The sequence below is a fragment of the Peromyscus californicus genome, unplaced genomic scaffold (assembly GCF_007827085.1).
Source record: "Peromyscus californicus insignis strain IS unplaced genomic scaffold, ASM782708v3 Scaffold_6__1_contigs__length_162567912, whole genome shotgun sequence".
NCBI lineage: Eukaryota > Metazoa > Chordata > Mammalia > Rodentia > Cricetidae > Peromyscus > Peromyscus californicus.
This window is the reverse complement of record NW_026294584.1, coordinates 134,237,273-134,258,744: the sequence shown is the minus strand read 5'-3', so window position 1 is coordinate 134,258,744 and position 21,472 is coordinate 134,237,273. Positions and strand designations below refer to the sequence as shown.

The window sequence follows — 21,472 nt, the reverse complement described above, 5'->3', positions numbered from 1 at the left end:
TCTTCGGGATTCCAACATAGACTGAAGACCAGCACCCTCCAGGAACCCTCCAGGCCTCCAGGGTCTGATTGGGACTGCAGAGACCCCCAGCTCATAGACGGAACAACTACTGCATTCTCGGCCTCTCCGGTGTGAGACAGCCATTGCTGGACTTCGAACATTATCCTGTAAGCCAAACCCCATGTTGATATTTTCATTCTATCTGTTCTGTTCCTTTAGGGGATCTGGACTAGTTAGTAGACTGCACTTGAAAAGCATGGGTCAGGGCAGTTTAGGACACAATAGGGGAAGCAGGGCTGTAGAGATGGCTCAGCACGTGCACACACCCCACACTGACATCACACACACACAACTAAAATCTTCTTTTAAAATCTAAAAAAAAAAAAAAACTAGGGAAATCTGTGCAAAGCAGATGACTAACTGTAGAGGGTAAATAGTAGTTCCCAGCATCAGCCAATGTAAGTGTAAGCTTTTTTTTTTCTTCTCCTGTGAGCAAGATCTAAAGTTGTTGGTCTGGACCTTTAGTCTAAGTTTCTTTCTTTAAAACAAGAAGATTGTTATTACTATTACTATTATTATTATTAATTATGGTTTTTTGAAACAGGGTTTCTCTGTGTAACAGCCCTGGCTGTCCTGGAACTCGCTCTGTAGACCAGGCTGGCCTCAAACTCACAGAGATCCACCTGCTTCTGCCTCCTGAGTGCTGGGATTAAAGCTGCGTGACACCGTTGTCCTGCTAGGCTTTTTTCTTTCTTTCTTTCTTTCTTTTTTTTTTAAACATGGGTTTAGGGATTAAAATCAGATCTTTAAGCTTGTGTGGCTAATGCTTTCACCCACTGAGTCATTTCACTGGCTCAATTTTTGAAACTTCTAACTGAATTCCTAAAAACAGTTTGGTGGGATAATTTATACACTAAAATAAATCTGAGAGATATTTTCTTTTTCTTGGCTGCATTTTATTTTATTTGAGACAGAATTTGGTTATGTATCTCAGGTTGTCCTCAAATTCCTGATCTTGGGCTTGGGGATGTAGCTCAGTTGGCAGAAAGCTTGCCTCATAGGCACAAGGCCCTGGGTTGGATACTCAGTGGTTGGTCACTCCCATAACAGGCTCGCCACTACTGCAGAGGGGCCTCATTCACCTGGCCAGTTGATGCTGTAATGCACAGGACCCACAGCTGAGGAAGACTGTCGCTGACAATTTTCTCCCAGCGTAGCACCTTCCAGCACTACGAGGCTGGCCCAGAGGGAAGAAGACACTAGACTAGCTCAAGCCTGATTCTTCTATTCAGACAAGGCATGTGTTACCTTCAGCAACAGGGTTTCACCATCTAGTCCTGGTGGGCGGCCAATATCTGTTGCAGTTGTGTGTACTGTTTTAGGAGACCCCAGAGACCTCCCTGACAACCTTTTCCTCCCCCTTGAGACAAGGTCTGTTCTAGTTCTATTGACTGTCAACTTGACTTGACCCAGAGTTTTTGGAGAGGACAGCCTCAATTGAGGAACTGCCTACATCATATTGGCCTGTGGGCATGTCTGTGGGAGATGGCCTTGATTGCTAATTGCTTTTCGAGGGCTCAGTCCACTGTGGGCAGTACCATTTCCCTTGGCTGTAAAAAAAGTTGCCTAAGTTGGGCAGTAGTGGTGCACACCTTTAATCCTAGCACCCAGGAGGCAGAGGCAGATGGATCTCTGAGTTAGAGCTAGCCTGGTCTACAGAGTGAACTCCAGGACAACCAGGGTTACACAGAGAAACCTTGTCTCAGGAAAAAAAAAAGGAGAGAAAAGAATGAAGGTTGCCTAAGCATGGGTCTGCGAGGCAGTCAATATTCTTCCACAGTTTTACTTCAAGTTCTTGCTTGAGTTCCTGCCCTGAATTTCCTAGAAGTGTGAGCCAAATAAACCCTTTCCTCCCTTAAGTTGCTTTTGGTCAGAGTGTTCTATCACAGCAACAGAAAGAAAACTAGAACACAGTCTCATTATGGAGTCCGACAATCCTGCCCCTGCCTCCTGAGTGACCTGTGCTAACGAGCCCAGTGGAAACTTCAGTGTTGAAACAGGGTCTCACTATGTAGCCCTGGCCTGGCCCAGAGTTTGCTCTGTAGACTAGTCTGGCCTCCAGTTCACAAAGATCTGCCTGCCTCTGCCTCTGTTTTCCAAAGTGCATCACTGTGTCTGGTTCTTACATCACGATTTACGAAAACTTTTATTTGCATGTGTTTTATGCTGAATTTATCCTTGTGCTTCAAGTTTTTGGTTCTTTCGTTTCTTCTGGGATGTCTTTTTCTTCCGTGCAGCCTCCTTTTCTGACTTCGGTTTGTTCTATTTATTTATTTATTTTGGTTTTTTGAGACAGGGTTTCTCTGTGTAGTTTGAGCCTTTCCTGGCTCACTACAGAACTCACTCTGTAGCCCAGGCTGGCCTCGAACTCACAGAGATCCGCCTGCCTCTGCCTCCTGAGTGCTGGGATTAAAGGTGTGCACCACCACCGCCCAGCGGCAAGTTTGAAGATCATCTCAGTGTGGTAGGGAGTTCAGGTATGGGCTGACCTGAACGTGAGCTCTGTTGGTGTGGTGAAGCGTCAGGAGTGCTTTGCTCACTTGGATGTATTTGGTGACTGGAGGATCTGTGTCTGAGTCCTCACACTTAGCACCAGTCTCTGCATTCTGAAGCATGTGCAGGGAAAATTCAGCACTCTTTCTAGGCCACCAGTCCTGCGCCAGGTTTCATCGTGTGGCTTCCAGCGCCATCATGATCCTGCCAGAATGCCACACACTGCTTCTTTACAGTGAAGTCTATCAGAAACTTGGCCTTTCAGAAAATGTGTACACTGGTCTTCGCAGCTTCACTGATACTCTTAAAGTGAGTGTGAATAGTTGACCTCTTGTTTAATGTGACTTGGTGGGGTTTCTGGGAGTGTAGTGAATCATTTTCACAGGTCAACCTCGAACAGCTCACAGTAAGAGGGAATCAACATTTGTTTTTTCTTGAGACAGGGTTTCTCTGTGTAGCCCTGGCTGTCCTGGAACTCCCTCTGTAGACCAGCCTGGCCTCCAACTCAAGAGATCCACCTGCCTCTGCCTCATGAGTGTGGGGATTAAAGTTGTGTGCCACCACTGTCCAGTGGGAATCAAAATTCTTAATAAGCTCTCCAGATGTTGATTTTGTACATAAATGACTAAGACCCGGGGCTGGCTGTGGTGGTGTATGTCTGTAATCTCAGTACTCAGGAGCCAGAAGCAGGAAGATCATAATAAGTTTGAGGCCACCTGGCCTACATAGTAAGTTCTAGGCCAGTCATGGCTACACAGGAAGAGCCTATCTAAAATAAATAAATAAATAAATAAATAAATAAATAAATAAATAAATAAATAATCCATCCAAACCTCTTACTTATTTTCTTTATTTGTATGGGAAGAAAAAGAAGAAAAAAAATCTAAGGACTGGAGAGATGGCCCTCTCAGTGGTTAAGAGCATATACTGCTCTTCCAGAGGACCTGAGTTTAGTTCCCAACATCCACACATGAGATAGTTCATAATCACCTGTAACTCCAGCTCCAGGGGAATCTGATGCCTCTGACTTCCAAGGACGCTAGTATTGGAGTATAACTGTCCCCTGAAACAAAATCAATCTTGAGAAGTTTTTTATTTGACTGCCAATGGCACCTGGGTCTCAGCACCCTAGCCCACTCTTTTCTTAGTGTACTGAACAAACTTGTTTGTAAAAAGGAGAAAAAGTATCACTGCCTGGGGGACCAGCCTCCAGACAGACCAGGGCTCAAAAGGAATCCACCGCATCAGTGTATATTAAGACTTTTCTATCTGAGGGAGTTAGGGAAAAAGACACTTACATGTTCTCTTGATGGTTCCTCCTTTATTATTATTATCCTCTGTTCTTCTCATTCTCCTTCAGTATACTTTTTTCTACAGCTTATAAACCCCAACAAAATCTTTCAGGCAATACAGGAATCACAATGTGGTTATATTCCATTTTTCAAGCGAATGATTATAATGAATACGAAACAAACAGTAAAAAACAGCATGTTTTCTCTATCCTTTACATGATCAAACATTTTATGGATTACAGGTGAAAAACAAATTATCCCAAGGATCCATGTACATTCATACCCAAGCAACTTGTTATAGATTAACCGTGTGGGCAAGCAAGTTATTCTCCTCAGTTAGATCTTTTACTGGCAGGCTGCATTTTGCAGTTACAAAGAAAGGGCCAATTACTTTATTACTTGTCTTGAAAGGTAATCTTATAAGGAATCTTAAAGGAATCACAAACCTAAACTTTTACATATGAAAAAGAACCAGTCAGCTCTCCTTTAAATCTTTAGGGTGCATACCCACTCCTCAATAGTTTCTTATATCAGGAGATTGAGAGCAGAAATGGGTATAAGGAATTAATCATCACTTTTGGTCATCAACCAATCCTAGCAAGAAAGGTTCATCAGCCAATGATAACTGAGCTGCTTTGTTCTTGTTCCCTGACCTTAAAGAGTTCTGTATTCAACTTGTTTTTTTTTTTTACCTCAAAGCTATTTGACAAAAACATCTTAGTCTAACTTTAAGTTATTTTCAAAGCTTTGTTTCATCTGTGATGCCCTCCAAAACCCATGAACACATCTCCCAACACTAAGGTTAAAAGAATTTAAGCTAGCTGGACTAACTGGTACTCAGTTGTTTTTCTTAATCATTAACCTAAGCCACAGTCTACATGGTTCCTCAATAGGAACTCATGTGTTGTAGCAGTGTGACACTTCCTTGTTTATATTTTTAATCATCAAAACTCTATTTAAACTAACATTATTATTATCATCTATATAGTACAACTTAGGAAGAAATTATATTCATAATAATCCACAGGTTAAAATGCCCAGTAGGACGGGATGTTTCCACGAGACAAACACACTACATTACAGGCAGTGGGGATCTCCCACACCCATTCACACCATGCCAGATACTAGAGAAAGACAGCAGCAGCAAACATGTGAAGGCACAGCAGAAGCAAAAGACATTCTGGGGTCTGTGGTCTCCGGGCCTTGTCTCTATCTGAGGTTCACCCATCAGGGATTTTCCTCCTGGCGAGCTGACACCCTGAAGTCAATTGCCACCTGCTGCTCCTCTGACATGGCCACTGGCAAAAAAGGACTATTTCTCTTGCACAGACATATTCCAAGTACTGAGACTGTAATAACAGAAAATCATCTTTGTTTCTCTAGTCTAGTGGCTCTCCTTAGACTTCCAGGATAGTCCACGGATTGGTCAAGATCATGGTGTGTCAAACTTGTGCTGGGATTATAGGCATGTACCACACTGTGCCTGACATGGCTCTTCTTTTGCCAGCGACATGATCTTGGGAAAATGATTTGTGTGTGCTTCTGTTTCCTTATTTGTAAAACAAGGATGAAAAAATCAGTTATTTAAGAGGCACGGTGGCACATGCCTGCAATCCTAACACTGGAGAAGCTGAGATAGGTGGGTTATTATGAGTTTGAGGTGAGCCTGGGCTACATGGTGAGTACCAGCCCAGTCAAGACAACATAACAGGATGTTATCTAAAACAAAAGCAACAAAAAACAACAACAATCAGGTATCTAACTCTTGGGGCACGTAAAGGTGAGGGGTAATGCCAGTACTTTATCTACTGTGTATGGCATGCTGCGGGAGCCAGCCAAAAGATCAGGCAATCATTGTCCTAATAACAATGATGCCTGACACTTGGAGATCACTCTCTGTGTGCCAGGGCTGCTTTAATACTCCATGAGTGCTATCATCATTTCGATCTGCAGGCAGGCAAGAGTGCAGACAGGAAGGGCTGTGGGGAGCAGGAGGGTGGAAGGAAGTGTGGCAACCCCACGAAGGCAGAGGTTAAGGGCACCGTGCCTGCCAGCTGGGGAAAGCTCTGACTCATGAGAGGCCCCCATGTCACTGTGTGTCTACTGGGAGGGGAAGGGTGGGTTCAATGTGGGACTTGGCATTCGCCTTTGCACAAATGTGTCTCTGACAGGATGGTGTGTGTGTAACTATAAAAAATAGATGTGTCAACCCTCCCCCACACAAATTTGTGTAATCTGGGGCTTGAACCCAGGGCTGTATGCATCTAAGCAAGTGCTCTACCATGGTATTCTACTGCCAGCCCCAAAGAAAAATTCTTAAGACCAGGTCCCCGAAGTAAAGAAATTTAAGCTGTTACAGAGACTAGTTGGCAAAAGGACCAAGTCTCGGGACAGGTTTGCAGGTGCCAGCCAAAGCCCTCGGAAGAAGGCCAGGTGGCGGCTGGAGACACGACCAGCCTTTCTTCTGTTCTCCTACACTGTTTCCCTCCCTCCCCGTTTCTGTTCTCCAGTTGTTTGGGGTCAGGGTTAGGAGTGGGTGAGGGTGTGTAGGCACAGCTACACCTGGCTAGTGACACGACAGCCGCGTGAATTGCTATTTTGCGGTGCTGATGATGGAACCACCGGCCTTGGCCAAGCCTTCCCACTAAGCCACCCCCCACTGCCTTGACACATGACCTTATTAAACAGAGTTCAAGAAGGACTGACTTCTGATTGTCCTACTTTTTTTCAGAAGGAATTATATCTTTTTGCTTTTGCTTCTTATCTAAGCCAACAGCAAAGCAAAAGTAATCAGAGAACCAGCTATGAGGACTGCCGCGGCCCCACAGCCCTGCACAGGGAGAGCACTTAGTCTTTTGAACTCAGTTCCAGATCAGTTCTGTTTTCGCTCAGCAAACGCCCGCCAGTTCTTGGTTTCCACTTCTGCAAATCCACCCCTCGCCAGATTGCACAGTGCATAAACAAAAACTTAGTAATTTGATAGAATTCACATCAAATTATCCTACAAACCTGGGTTTTAACTTGGCTGGGAGGTGCAGGCCTGTATTCCAGCACCAGGGAAACTGAGGCAGAAGGATTGTCATTTATGAATTTGAGGCCAGTCTAGACTATATGACAAGATCTTGATCCCTGACCCCAGTGTACAAACAAACAGAAAAATCCAAGTCTGAAACCCCCAACAACCCCTCCACAAAACAAAAATGAACCTGTGTCCAAGTTCTGGTTTAGCCGTACATTTTCATCAAACTACTCCGAGGTGGAGGAACCTCTTGATATTCCGGATTTTGAATTTTAGCCCAACAATAGGTACAGTGGACAGTGCCTACAATGCCAGCACTCCAGCGGCAGAGGCAAGAGCAGTTCAGAGCAAGCCGGCACTACAGAGGTGAGTTCAGCACTACAAATACTGTTTGCCCCCCCTCCCCCACACTGTTTCGGTGGGTGACAGACTAAGCAGTTACTGTGTAGGACACATGTCTTCACTTTTTTCATAATAATATTAAAACTTGATAGTTTTTCTTTTTTTTAAAAGGTCTTACTCTGTAGCTCAGGCTGGGCTGGAACTCATGACTCTTCTCCTGCCTTAGTCTCCCAAGTGCTAGGATGATGACCCAAAAAATATCAGTGACTGCCTGCAGCAAGGTCTGGGAGAAAGTTGCTGATTCACAGAGGGCTGCCTTTTACTTTATGCAAGGCACACCTCAGTGAAGGCTTTCGTTGGTTTCATTTGTCTTTTAGATTCTTTTAAAAGCTACGTTTATTTATTTTTGTGTGTCTGTGCATATGTGTGTGAGTGCACACATGCGTGGAAGTCAGAGGACAACCTGTCAGTTAATTTTTTTCCTTCCACCCCATCCCGTGGGTTCTGGGGATTGGATTCAGGTTGCCAGGCCTAGTGGCAAATGCCTTTATCCACTTTCCCATCTCTCCAGGTTTTTTTTTTTTTTTTTTTTGACAGGGTTTCTCTTTGCAATTCTGATTGTTCTGGAACTCTCTATGTAGACCCGGTTGGCCTCAAACTCACAAAAATCTGCCTGCCTTTGCCTCTTGAGTGCTGGAATTAAAAGCACTCACCACCATGCCTGGCCATTTTTGAAATAAATAATACATACATACATAATTTTAAGGGGAAGAAATATCTCATCAGTCCCAGAATTCCTACCCAAACCCTTCTCACTCTGAGATTACAAATGTATCTATGATTAAAGCTTTCATTTTCTTTTCAGTGATAGAAATAGAGGTAGTTTATCAGGGAAAATGTTTAAAAGATACCTAAGGGTGGAAATGGGCTAACGAGCTAGGAATATAGACACGCAAAGATGATTTTAACCAGGTGTGGTGGTGCATGCCTTTAGTCCCAGCACAAAGAGGCAGAGGCAGGTGGATCTCCATGAATTAGTTTCAAGACAGCCAGGGAGAGACCCTCTCAAAAAAAAAAAAAAAAGTCGATTTTATAAACTGCAAAAGGCTGATGACACTTTAGTACATATCTGTGTATAGATCATTAAGCATTACTAAATGTTAAACATTTGGTCATTTCCTTGGTCCCTGTCATAGGGAAGAACTGGAAATGACAGATAAATGTTTACCTCTCCTTAGTTCTCACACCTATTTCCCACCCCTTCCCACTGACAGGTGTGTTCATAAAGTTGTCTGTGTCCTTTTTGTCTATTTACAACATGTATTTGGGCTGGGCATGAAGTTCAGTGGTAGAGTGCTTACCCAGTACATATGAGGCCCTGGGGTTGACCAAGAACAACAAAAGCTGCGTGTACTTACAGACACGCTTGCTGTTTGATGAGGCTGCACAGGCCACACTTGAGCAATGAGTCTGTCAGCAGCATTGCCAGCAATAATATTCTGTCTTATGAGTCTTCCCCAGGGCTACACTAACTACCTGTGTTAGAGGAGCTGCTAATGTTATTTATATAATTATGAGAGTGTTTATACTGATCTTAATTCTTGGTTTTCAACATCGGGGCAACTTGGCACAAATGGGAATTTAGTATGTTATGACATTTCTACAAGTGTATAAGATGCATCACTTGCAAACTTTCAAATCCAAGATTAATATGCTTTTAAACAATATAGATATTTGACTGATAACAGTGTAATTGCAAGTATCACAGAGTACAGTTCTTGTGGGTGTGTGGTGTGTGCCTTTGGACTTGTGTGTACATGTTTATAAATGGGGTGGGGTCTGATATGTGTAGCTAGAGGCCAACACTGAGTGTCTTCTTCAACAGCTTTTTTACTTTTGAGGCAAGGTCTCTCCCTGAACTTGAAACTCACTGGTTTGGCTAAACTGGCAAGCCAGCAAGTCCCAGGGACTAATTTTGGTTTCCAATGGCAGAATAAATTTTTATATTAAATATAGCAATTGTGGGACTGGAGAAGTGGCTCAGTGGTCAAGAGCATCTACTCTTCCTCCAGAGGACCTGGGTTTGATTCTCAGCACTCAAGGGGATCCTATTGTGCTGAAATTCCAAGAGTGTGCCTCTCTGGCTTTTTACATGTCTGTTTGGGATTAGAATTTAGGTCTTCATGCTTGTATGCTAAGCATTTAATGACTGAATCATCTCCACAGTCCCAAGACATAATAAAATTTATCTAGCATACAGATTTTATAACAGACATTTTCAAATCAGTTAACACCATGGCATCCTAGATAACTGGCTAGACTTGCTAATTTTATCTATTTATGAGATGGTCACAGGGACTGATGTGATGTTTCTTGCCCCTTAAAATTATTTATGTGTGTATTTATTATTTTGTGCTCATGTGTTTGCCATAGTGCTTCTGCAGACACCAGAGGACATCTTTTTGGGAGTCAGTACTTCCGCCATGTGGATTCTAGGATTGAACCTGGATCATCAGGCCCAGTAGACCCTTACTTATTAATATTTTTTTATTTCTATGTTTTTCAATTGTTGCTGGGTTTATTTTTTTATGGCTCACCATTTATATTGTCTAGATTTTACACACACACACACACACACACACACACACACACACCCTTACTGTATGATACATAATATACGATCTGAGAGTTAATCTGTTTGTCTTAGTCAGTGCTATCATGGGAAGTGGGAACCCTAAGCAAACTGCTGCCATTGAAACCTCCATAGTTTGTGAATTTATTGCTACTCAATAAATTCTGACACATGGAAAGACACAAATATGTTTGTCTGTGTTTCTGACATAGCACACTCATGACATTTTCTTTTTCTTTTTTTTTTTTTTTTTTTGAGACATGGTCTCCCTATATAACTCAGGCTGGCCTTAGCCTTCCCAGTCCTGGAATTACAGGTATGTACTTCCATGCTTTGCTTATACATTTTAAGCCAGATACAGGTTTCTCAAGACTATATACTAATTTTGGTTTCCAATGGCAGAGTAATTTTTCCATTAATTATGGAATTAATTAGCAATTATGGGACTGGAGAGATGGCTCAGTGGTCAAGAGGACCTGGGTTCAATTCTCAGCACATGCATGAGGAATCCAATGCTTTGTCTGTCCTCTATAGGCACTGTAAACACATGATAAACAGGCATACATGCAGGCACAACACCTACACAAAAATAAAAACCAATCTTAAAAAGTTTGAAAAACAGCAGTTGTTCTGAGCAGAAAACAACTTTTTCCCAGGGCTTCAGGAGAAGAATCGGAACCAATTTCAAAATGAAGTTAAAATTTACAATGGTATCTACAATTTTCGTTTTATTTTGAATTAAGAGTTGCCCTACCATTTGGTTATGACTTTCAAATTTTAGATACTTCTTCCATTTTCATTGGCTACTGACTTGACTATCACAATGACGACTAAGTCTGTCCAAAGAACAAGTTCAGTGTCATTATGCCAGCAACAAGTCACTGAAGCTATATAGCTGGATTATGAATGTTACTCAACCAGTGTTTTGTCCTCCTTGTTAACAAATTATAGAGGTGCCTATAGAAAAGTGGCTGTACCAGAGGGCACTGTTGGGTCATGGTGACTGGTATGGGGAAGGGTAGGAGGAAGTGTCTTTTGTTGCTGTAGGAGATGCAGGACTTACCCACTATGGAAAAATGTAACACCTAAATATGGAGAGACTGGGCACGTGAGCTGGGTAAAGGTACTTGCCACCAAGCCTGATGATCTGAGTTTAACCCCCAGACCCACATGATGGAGAGAGAACAGATTTTACAAAGTTGTCCTCTGGCTATGGCATCTGAACCCATTTAAAAAAAAAAAAAAGAATGAAAAGAAGGGTGGGGATGTAGCTTAGTAGTAGGAGACTTGCCTAAACATCCACACTGCCCTAAATTCAATCTCTAGTGCTTCAAACACAAACAAACGAACAAACAAACACAAGAAGAGAGATTCTGATTAAGATCCATAGCTGATACTGGAAGCTACTGAATATTGTGGAATTCTCTGTGATATACGAATAGCTAATCAGGAGACAACTCATAAAAATCAATAATTAAGTCATGGTCAGGGAAAGAGATCTGAAAAAAATCTGCTTTGAAACACTTCATGGTGCCATTTAGGTAAGGGTAAGGGTGAAGCCAACGTGGCAAGGGACTCAGGAATGTCCCTTAGGGCCAGAGAGCAGCAAAGATCCTTATTAGCTGAGAAGGTGTGAGCATTTTGAGGAAATAAGGTGGTTTGTTTCATCATTATAGAAGCATCAGAAATTGCATGTAGTGATTGACAATGAGATCACTTCACCAGAGACCAAGTGAGAGGTAGGAGGGGAAGTGGCGGTGTTCTCTTAAAAACCTGTTTCAGCACAAGGTGGATTGTTCCTAGAGTAAAGTTCTTTGGTCAAAGTACAGTTTTTAAAAGAAAGAGCTGCAGGGAAGAGTTGATAGGGGGTTTGTTTTCTTTTGTTGAGGCAGGGTTTTATTCTAGGCCTGGCTGACTTGGAACTCATCCTGTGGCCTGGGGTTGGCCTTGAACTCACCGAAGTCATCCTACATCTGCCTCCCAAGTGCCGGGAATTAAGGTATGAGCCCCCACACCTGGCAAGATGTGAGATCTTGAAAGTCTGTTTTTGGTTGGTCTTTCTATCATAAGTCTGTCATTCTTAGGAGACATCTTATGTTAAGCCTGAAAAATCTTCTCATCTTTCCCCTATTTAAGCTGGTATTGTGGACCTTTTTTTCCCCTCTGAAGTTGGTGATGGAATCCAGGCCTTTGGAGTGCTAGGCAAGTGCTCTACCACTGAGCTATATCTAGAGGTATGGGTCAAATGTGTAATTCTCAAATGCCTGCATTCGGTTTCTGATGTGTTCTGGAAAGGCAAAATTGTCTTTCTTGATCTTAGTCTCCAAACCTTTGTGTCTTTTTGTTGTTGTTGTTGAGACAGGGTCTTATTCTATAAAGCCAAGTCTGGACTGGAACGTGCGCTGTAGATCAGGCTAACCTGGAACACGCAAGATCCTCCTGCTTCAACCTCTCTAGCGCCTTTCTGGGTTGAAGAGTTTTCCATGTCTGTTTCCCCCATCCCCCATCATTAGACTTCAGCTTCTTGGGTATGAGACCCTATTGTAGTCAGGCAAGGACAATAGGCTGCCGGCATAGGCTTCCTCTAAAGTCTAAACTAAAGCTTCTGAGTTTACTTTAATGGGTATTAAGTTTTGACCTAAAGAGTGTGAAGGATAATTTCCTCTTACAATTGAACAGGAAGAAACCATTTTTCTCTGTAAACCAGCTCCTACATTTCCTTGTTCTGGTTCTTACTAAGGCAGATTTCAAAAGGAAAGCTCACTCCGTCGCAAATTACTCCTTCTGTGTAAATAGACACAAGGCTTAAGTTGTTTGTAATCGACCATGACTTTAAGACCATCTAAAATAAATCTGAATTACACATTTTAAGGGTTCGTAATATCTTTTAGAAGTAGTAGGGCATATTCATCATACGTTAATACAGTAATAAAATCAAGCCCTACTGTTTGAGGAAGAGTTGACTAACGCTTTCGGAATTCCGAAACCTTCACAAGACGACGCCTAGCATTATGTTGGCCGCTGACACAAACACACGCTCCGGCCCGAATCTTTAAACTCTGGCTCGCACCCAAGGACATCGAGGGAAGCATCCCGGGCCGTGGCGGCCCACTCCTCTTCTGATCTCTTCGGGACACGTTCAGGAAGCTGGGTGAGTTCGGCTAGGGGCATTCTGCCCGCACTGTTTACATTGTGTTCCCGGCCGAACCACAACTCCCAAGATGCACCGTGGTTCTAAAGCCCCCGGAGGGGAGGCTTCCGGTTTAGACCAGCACGGCTGCGCACGGGGTGTGGTCTTACTGGTTCGACCCGCCTCGTGCGATGCGCGTCACGGCGACGCGCGGGCGCGGGGGCGGGGAGACGCGGCGGCGGCGGCGGCGGCGGTCGCGGCGGCGCGAGCACAGTCCCGACGCGGTACCGCGGTGGCGGCGGCGGTGGCGGCGGCGGTGGCGGCTCCGGCGAGCGGCCCCCTCCCTCCGCGCCCCCCTCTCCCCTCCCCGAGGCGCTGCTTCCCACGGCGCCCGAGCCGCGCGGCTAGGCGGCGGCCAACTCGGGTGAGGGGCTGTGGCGCGAGCGGGGCTTCCCGGGCTCAGCAGATCGCCGGGGTCGGAGGGAGGTGAGGGCTGAGGGACAGGTGTCCCCGGCGCGGGCCGGGAGCGCGCGCCTGGCCGCCTCTGAGCTTGGCCGGAACTCGGACCGGCGGCCGCGCGCCTGGTGCGGGGGCCCGAGCGGCGGCCGGGGCGGGGGGTGGGGAGGGGGCTGGGGCCGCGCTCCCTCCGTGCAGCTGCGGTCGCGGGCGCCCGCTGTCCTTTGCCCACCACCGGGCGGGGGGTCCGAAGCCCCTGGCTCCGATCCTCTTCGCCTTCCGGGCGGGTGTCCCCGTGCCGGCCCGCGCCGAGAACCCTCCCGCCCCAAGTCTAGTTGGTGTCTTCTGCCACTTCTAGGGGTTTCTCTGGCCGGGGTTGCTTCGGATGGGTTGTGCTCAGCGCTGTTTTTCCAGCCACTGGGATGGGAAGGTTGCCCTCACCTCTCCTTAGGTGGCGCTTCTGGAAGCCACTGCCGGATAGTTCTTGGGCCCAGTTCTCAGCCCTTTATCTGCCGGTGTTAGCTGGTCAGGGAATTGCTGCTAACGGTTATAAAATAAGTTTTGAAGGGTCGGGAGAGAGCGTTGGATTAGACAGTTGATGCATTTCTTCTGGCTTTTTTTTTGGGGGGGGGCTTGATTTAAACGTTTGCTTTTGGAGTTTGAAAACTTCTTGAGAGGGTTGGGCAGTGAAGTTTTGGTAGAAACGTTACATGTCCAACTGGGATTTGGTAGGTACAGTGCTTCACTAGAGGTTTTAATATTTTAGTAGAATGATCTTTTAGTTTTATTCCTTTTTTTAAAACTCCAAATGTTTCGCTTTAAAAAAAAACTTTAAAAAATTAAAATTATCAGTTTATTGTATGTGTCCATGCTGTGTGTGTGTGTGTGGGGGGAGCGCATGTCTCCATGGCACACTAGAGGCCAAAGGACAACTATAGAGTTGGTTCTGGTCTACGTTTGTGTGGGTTCTGGGAATCAAACTCAGGTAGCCAGGCCTTAAAAATTTGCATGGCAAGATTCTTTACTCGCTTAGCCGTCTTTCAGTCTTGTGTTACAGTTTTCTCAAAGCAGACTGTCCATCCCTACTCCCCAAGAAACAAGTTAAAAACACTGTGAAGTCTTTTATTATACTTAAAATTCTTTGGTCATAAAACTGTTCCCAATTAAATGGGGTTTTTTTTGTTGTTTTTTTTTGGGGGGGCAGGGGTGCGGGGGACCGGGACGGGACGGGACTGACAGGATCTTATTCTGTAGCCCAAACATTTGCCTCAAACTAACAAGAATCCTAGTGAAAAAGTTAAAAAGAACTCCTTCCACTTAGCTATTTGTTGTTGTTGTTGTTGTTGTTGTTTGGGGGGAGACAAGCTGTATCTGTGTAGCTCAGGCAAGACTTAAATTCTTAAACCTGCCTCTGACTCCAGAGTCCTGGTATTATAGACAAATTCTCTACTCAAAGCTTTTTTTTTTTTAAACATGGTTTCACTGAAACTCACTATGTAGATCAGGCTGGACTTCAACTCAGAGATCTACCTGCTTCTCTCTTCCAAGTGGCGGGATTAAAAGTGTGCACCACCACCACCACCACCACCACCACTCAAAAAAATAAAACTCAAAGCCTTAATATTTAAAGGGGGGGGGGAATTATAAATTTGTCACTTCTAAAGTTTCAAGTGTCTTTTTACCAGAGGTCACCTTAAGATCTTGTCACACATCCAGCTCACTTCTACACTGCTTATAGAATGTAACAGTGGTGATTGTGAATGAACTGTAAACTAAAATTGTTTCAGTAGTAAGGACTGCACGTAGGCTCTAGCAGATGGGTGGTAAATTATAAAATTTGGGAAATTCAAATTAAATATGAAAGATTGTCTTCCCAGTGTCTATCTGTAACTGGCTACCCACCAGTTTCTGTTTCAGGCCTTGGGCTACCTAGCAGATTTTATCTTCTGGATGCGAGTAAAGTTTCCAGAGCTTAAAGAGTTCGTGTTTTTCCATCCTTGTGTTAATTGTTTAAGCTTAAAAACGAAGGGATTTTTTTTCCATGAATAGTATCAGTTCATGTAGTGCACTTAGTATAAGTCATGTTTTGTTTTCAAAAAGAATGCTTTCATTTCCTTTATTTCAGAGGTTGACAGACTTTACAGCCTTCAGGTCAAGTCCTTCCTGCTGCCTCTTGTAAATATGGTTTTACTGGGATATAGCCACATGCAGTTGTTTAGGTATTATCTGTGCTTGCTGTTGGGGTACAAAGTTGGGTTGTTTCATAGTTGTTATAGAGACTCACGAACTGTAAAGCCTAAAATTTTTGTTATCCAGCCCTTAAGAGAGAAAAAAAAAGAAGTGTTGTGAGGGGAAAGCATATTCAGTGTACAAAACTAAAATGAGTCAGGAAATAGAAAGTAAAAGCTATTCAGAATTATATGATATAAAAGGCTATTCTGGTGATTATTTTTATGTAAGTGGCTCATGTTAAATGTTGATTTGTATTTTACTTAAAAGGTTTATTTGTGTGTGTATGTCTTTGAGTGTTTGTGCATGTGTGAGTACAGGTGTCCATGGAGTCTAGAAGAAGGCGTTAACTCCCCTAGAGCTGGAGTTATATGGGTTCTAGGAGCTGAACTTGGTCCTTCTCTGAGCCTGTTCTAGCCCCATTCTGCTGACTCGGAACTCTCTTCGGTCCCAGGGATAATAGGGCCACCAGGAACTCTGGTGGTCAGAGCCTTTACTTACTGAGCCATCTCACTAGCCCAGGTTTTTTCCCTTTTTCTTTTTAAATGATATCAATCATTAAATGATTTAAATGATATTTTTCTTTTTAAATGATATCAGCATACATATTGCTAAAAGTAACTGTTGAGCTAAAGGATGGCTCCGTGGCTAAGATTACTTGCTGTATAAGCATGAAGACTTGAGTTTGCACTCCTAGAACCCATGTAAAAGCCTAGCTGCAAATGGGCCTTAACTCTAACAGTATTGTGGGGTAAAGAGGAGGGTTGCTGGGGTTGCTGGCAGCTAGCCTGGCTCCAGGTTCAGTGAGAGACAGTGTCTCTGAGGAATAAGGTGAAGAGTGATCAGATGCCTAACATCCTCCATGGTCTGCATGGGCAAGTATTCCTTCTCTCCCCCTGACAAGTGGGGCATGTGTGCACACACACAGTTCTTCATTTCTATTTTAGTCTGTTTCCCTTTGGGCTTTCTTGGATGGCCAGTTATTTTCTTTGTTTTGTGCTTTGAAGCTTTTTCTGAAAGTACTACAGCTTTGGCTCTCTCCTTGGACATGTTTGGCTTCTTGGAGATTTCTTGCTGCATCTTCCTGAACCAGTAGTCTTTCACAACCCACTTACCCTGGATGTCCTTCACAAAAATGGTGCTTCCCTGTCGTCAGCGTTCTCATCCGTTTTCTCAGCCTTTAGAACTTGGAATCCAGTCTTTAGCGTGTAGCTCTCCATAGTTTTGCATCTTTGGTTTTATGTAGACTTCTGTGGGCTTGCCTAAAACTTCACAGGCACACCTTTGAAGATTTAGAAGAAGTATATCAAATAATAGCACATACCATCACTTTGGAGGTGTGTGTCTGGTGGGGGGAGGGTTGGAAAAGACGGGGGTATATGTGGACTACAGTCACCATCACTTTTTAAAAATCTTTGTTTTATGTTAGGCTAAGTCTTGAGCAAGTCTTTCAGACCTGTCTAGAAAACATTGGGTTGTTATTTTTTTGTTTTTTGTTGTTGTTTTTTTTAAAATAAATGTGTAAGAAAATAAAAACAACACAAAGAATAAATGTGTGTGGTGGGTATGCATTATTGGTTAGGGAGCATGCATGCCATGGCACACATTTCAAGTCAGAAGACAACTTTGAGATGAGTCTCTTCTATTTTTATGTGGGTTCCAGGAATCAAACTCAGGTTATCAGGCATGCTCACCAAGGAAGTGCCTCTATAACTGCTGAGCTGGCCTATTACCAATTTTTTTTAAAAAAAATACAACATTGATTACTACTGTTAGGATTGTTCCCCCCCCCCCCCCCCCCTTATTTTTCCTGAGACAGTCTGGCCATATAGCCCAAGCTGGCCTTTGGACTCTTGATCATCTTGCCTGGCCCTCCTGAATGCTTAGATCATAGGTGTGTGGCACTGTGTCCAGGTGACAGAATTCTTGTCAATAACACGGTTGGTCACAGTCATAAACTGTGACAGACATTTGAACTACTAGGTGATGAAATGATTATGCAGCAAACAGGTATTTTTGTTACTTTGTATTTGCAGAGACTTGCACAAAGACAGAAATTACGAAGTTTATGGATTCCTACCTTTATGGTGATGAGCTCCCCCAGAGCTTTATCTTCACTTTAAACTCCTCCTTAGAGGCTGACTGTGGTGGTACAGTCCCAGCTCTTGGAAGGTGGAAGCCAGCAGATCAGGAATTCAAAGTCATCCTCTGGCTACATAGAGGATGATCAGGCCAGCCTGGGATTCATGAGACCATGTCTCAAAAACCAAAAAAGGGTTGTGGCACGTTTCTAGAGATTTAGCTTGGTAAAGGGCTTTCCGTGTAAGCATAAGGACCTGAATTCAGTCTTCAGAACCCATATTAAGTAGTTAGTTGGGGATGGTGATTAGACAGGTAGATCTCTAGGGCATATGGGCCAGCCAGCCGTCCGGCATAGTTGTCAAGTACAGAGTGAGAAATCCTGTTTCCAAAACCAAGATGAAAGGCTTCCAAGGAGTGATAGCCAAGGTTGTCCTCTGGCATGTGACTCACACACCTACCTTTATACATAATACCTGCAAAAAATGAGTACTCAACATTTTTGGTTCAGGGAGATGGTGGAAGGAGAGAGCCCACTTCTACAAGTTGTCCTATGACCCACATGTACATCATGGCACACATGCACATACACACTCACAAAAGAAAGTATAAAACACCCCCCCCCAAAAAAAACTCCAAAACCAAAACATTCTCCTAAACCCTCATGTTCTTTAGAAACAACAAAAATCTTTCAGTAGACTTTTTTAGTTGCTTTAGTGGCTTTTGGGCAAAGCTTTGTGGATTGCAAATCATGTGAATAGTTGAAAAATTAAAATCATTTTTTTCTTAATTGTTTTTTGGACATGTATATAATCTTTTCAGCTTTGTATTTGTACCTTCTTCCTCATGGTATACGTATTGTGCTAAGGTCTGTTGCTCCTATAGCCTTAGCTTCAGAGGCGCAGTCCTGTTTTCTCTCCTCTTGCCCTAGGAAGAAGTCTAAGCAGTGAGTTCTCTGTGGTGTTTCCTACCTGTGATCTCAGCACTCTAGAGGCTAAGGCCCATGAATTCAGAGTTCTAGGCCAGTTTCGCCTAAGTAGCAAAATTGTCTTGTTTAAAGAAAAGGAAAAGGTCAAGACAGCAACCACTGTCATAGTGACTTCAGAGAAACATGCAGTTATGATAACACAGTTTTGACATCCCATCCAGAGAGGTCTTGGCTGTAGTTTGTATTAATGTCACAACATGGCATTCATGAAATTGCTTTTTTATCCATTTTGTTAGGTTTTACACTTGCATTCTTCATATCAGTCATTATAAGAGTATATAAAATTTTACAAACTTCTTAGGGCACCTAGGAAACTTCATTATTGGTGGGATTCTTCAGTGAGATCATAACTTTGTAAAATGTTGCCAGAAGGTCCATATTTCAGGCATAATTGTAGGAAAGCAGATGGTCAACTCTTGAGGAAAGTTACCTAGGTGATCTGGGGCAGCAGTGTCCATCCAGCTGTAAATATAAAGCTGCTGGGTTTATTTGGTTTTAACTTGGTTTCTTCATATTGAATTTCTCCGTTTTTTGCTGTGGAATGGAATTGTGCTTCCGCATGTGAAATAGCTCTTGGGAGCTCAGCAGGTGAAGCTATGTTATGTTGACTTACAGTAGCATATTAAACAAATGATGTTTATGGGTTTCTTTCTATGTCAATAAATTGTCATCTACCCTGTTCTGTTTATTTGTTTGTTGTTTTGGTGGGGTTGGGAATTAATACAGGACTCTGCCACTGGATTACATCTCCAGCTGCTGCTATTTTTGTGTTTTATTACTTTTTTGACACAGGAGTCTTACTGTGTAGCCTAGGCCTGGCTATCAGCTTTTGATTCTCCCATTTCATCCCAAGTGCCTGAATTACAAAAATGTGTCATGTATCTCACACACACACACACACACACACCCCGCCGCCGCCTCCTCAGTTTTCCCAGTGTTTTTGTCTGTCTGCTTGTTTTACTTTGAGACAGAGTCTCCTGTTTCCTAGTCTGTCCTTGAACTCTGTATAAGGCTAAGGATGATCCTGAAACTCCCAGTCATTCATATTATTTCTATCTCTGGGTGCTGAGAATATAAGCCGGTACCACACCCCGTGTAAGAACTCACCATGTAACTAAGGTTGGCCTTGAACTCATGACAGTACTGCCTTGGCGCCCAGAGTATTGAGATTATAGGTCTGAATCACTACACTTGGTTATACTATATGAATAGTCATAAGTCATTTAATATTTATTCTAGTTTTGATAGGCATTTGGATTGTTGCCAAATCAGACCTGGTGGTGCAAGCCTGTGATTCCCAGTTACTTGGGAATCTGAGGCAGGAGAATCACAAATTCAAGGACTTACTGAAATTGTCTAAAAAGTAAAAAGAAAAAGTGCTTCGGGATATAACTCAGTGGTAGAGAACTTGCCTAGTGTGTGTGAAGTCCTAGATTCATTTACCAGTACTACCAAAACCAATTAGAATGATTCCATTTTTTTTCCTGCAATAACATCAGTACTAGGACCAGCGAAATGGCTCTCCAGGTAAAGCATTTGCAGCCAAGCCTGATGACCTGAGTAATCTCCAGGGCTGACATGATAGAAGGAGAGAATCAACTCCTGCAAGTTGTCCACATATACTTTCACAAATAAATAACTAATAAAAGATTAAACAAAACCAAAAAGCCCTAATAGTACATTGAACATTCCTCATCAGGACTTCTTGCTCTTGTATTTAAGATCTTTGGCGGGTTGTTGTTGGTGATGGTGTGTGTTTTGCTGAAATTTGAGTCCAGGGCCTCATGCCAAGCAAGCACTCTTTTTGTTTGTTTGTTTTTGGAGACAGGGTTTTCTGAAATAGAGCCCTGGCTGTCCTGGAATTCACTCTGTAGACCAGGCTGGCCCGGAGCTCTGAGAGATCTACCTGCCTCTGCCTCCCGAGTGCTGGGATAAAAGCAGCTAGGCAAGCACTCTTAACATGTACCTACACCCGCCATCCTGCAAATGTTTTTCCTCCTGAGACACAGGGTCCTGCTATATACTCCAGGTTGGCCTTTAACTCAGTATGTAATCTGGTTGATTTTGAACCCATTGCTGTCACCAGAGTGCCGAGATTATAGACATGTATATCCCTGCAAGTGTTAACAAATTGTGGGGTATCGATACGTTAGGGGTTGTGGTGTCAGTTTAAGGTTTAAAATAGAAAACAAAAGTAGTAGGTTGGATTGTAGGCAATAAGATAATGTATGAAACTAAAACTTTTATATATATATATATATATATGTATAGTTATTAAGTTAGAAATTAGATCCTTGGGGTTGGGGATTTAGGTTACTCACTAGTATAGAGAAAATACTTGAGTCAGGTGTCTTGGCCCACACATTTAATACTGGAGGGGGGCAGAGGCAGACAGTCTACAAAGTGAGTTCCAGGACAGCATGGGTTACACAGAAAAACCCTGTCTCAAAAAAAAAACAAAACAAAACAAAAACCCAAAAAAACAAACAAAGCCAAAAACCAAAACAAAAAACCAACCAACAAAAAACAGCAACAACAACCCCCCCAAAACAACAACAACAACAACAAAAAAGGAAAAAGAGAAAATAGTTAAGCAATGTGCTCTTCTGTTAAAAGGCAGGTATGTTAGTTGTTAGGACTGCCAATAAAATAACCATAGTCTAAATGGCTCAACAACAAATTTGTTTTCTGAGTCCAGAATTCCAAATTTAAAATGTCAGCAGATGGGCTGCTTCTCTTGTCTTAATAGTGT

General features: G+C 43.2%; 1 protein-coding gene across 2 annotated transcripts in view; it reads left to right on the top strand.

Annotated features, from left to right (window-relative positions):
* Window positions 1–13,259: 13,259 nt before the first annotated feature.
* The window catches only part of Adipor2 (adiponectin receptor 2), a 52,009-nt gene continuing 43,796 nt past the window's right edge, over window positions 13,260–21,472 (top strand). The window contains exon 1 of one of the 2 annotated variants that reach the window (XM_052720206.1): window positions 13,260–13,392. The gene's annotated coding sequence lies outside the window, so the exon portion shown is untranslated. Of the gene's footprint in view, window positions 13,393–13,430; window positions 13,455–21,472 lie in introns of those variants that run through there. The other variant, XM_052720207.1, reaches the window with a different exon arrangement.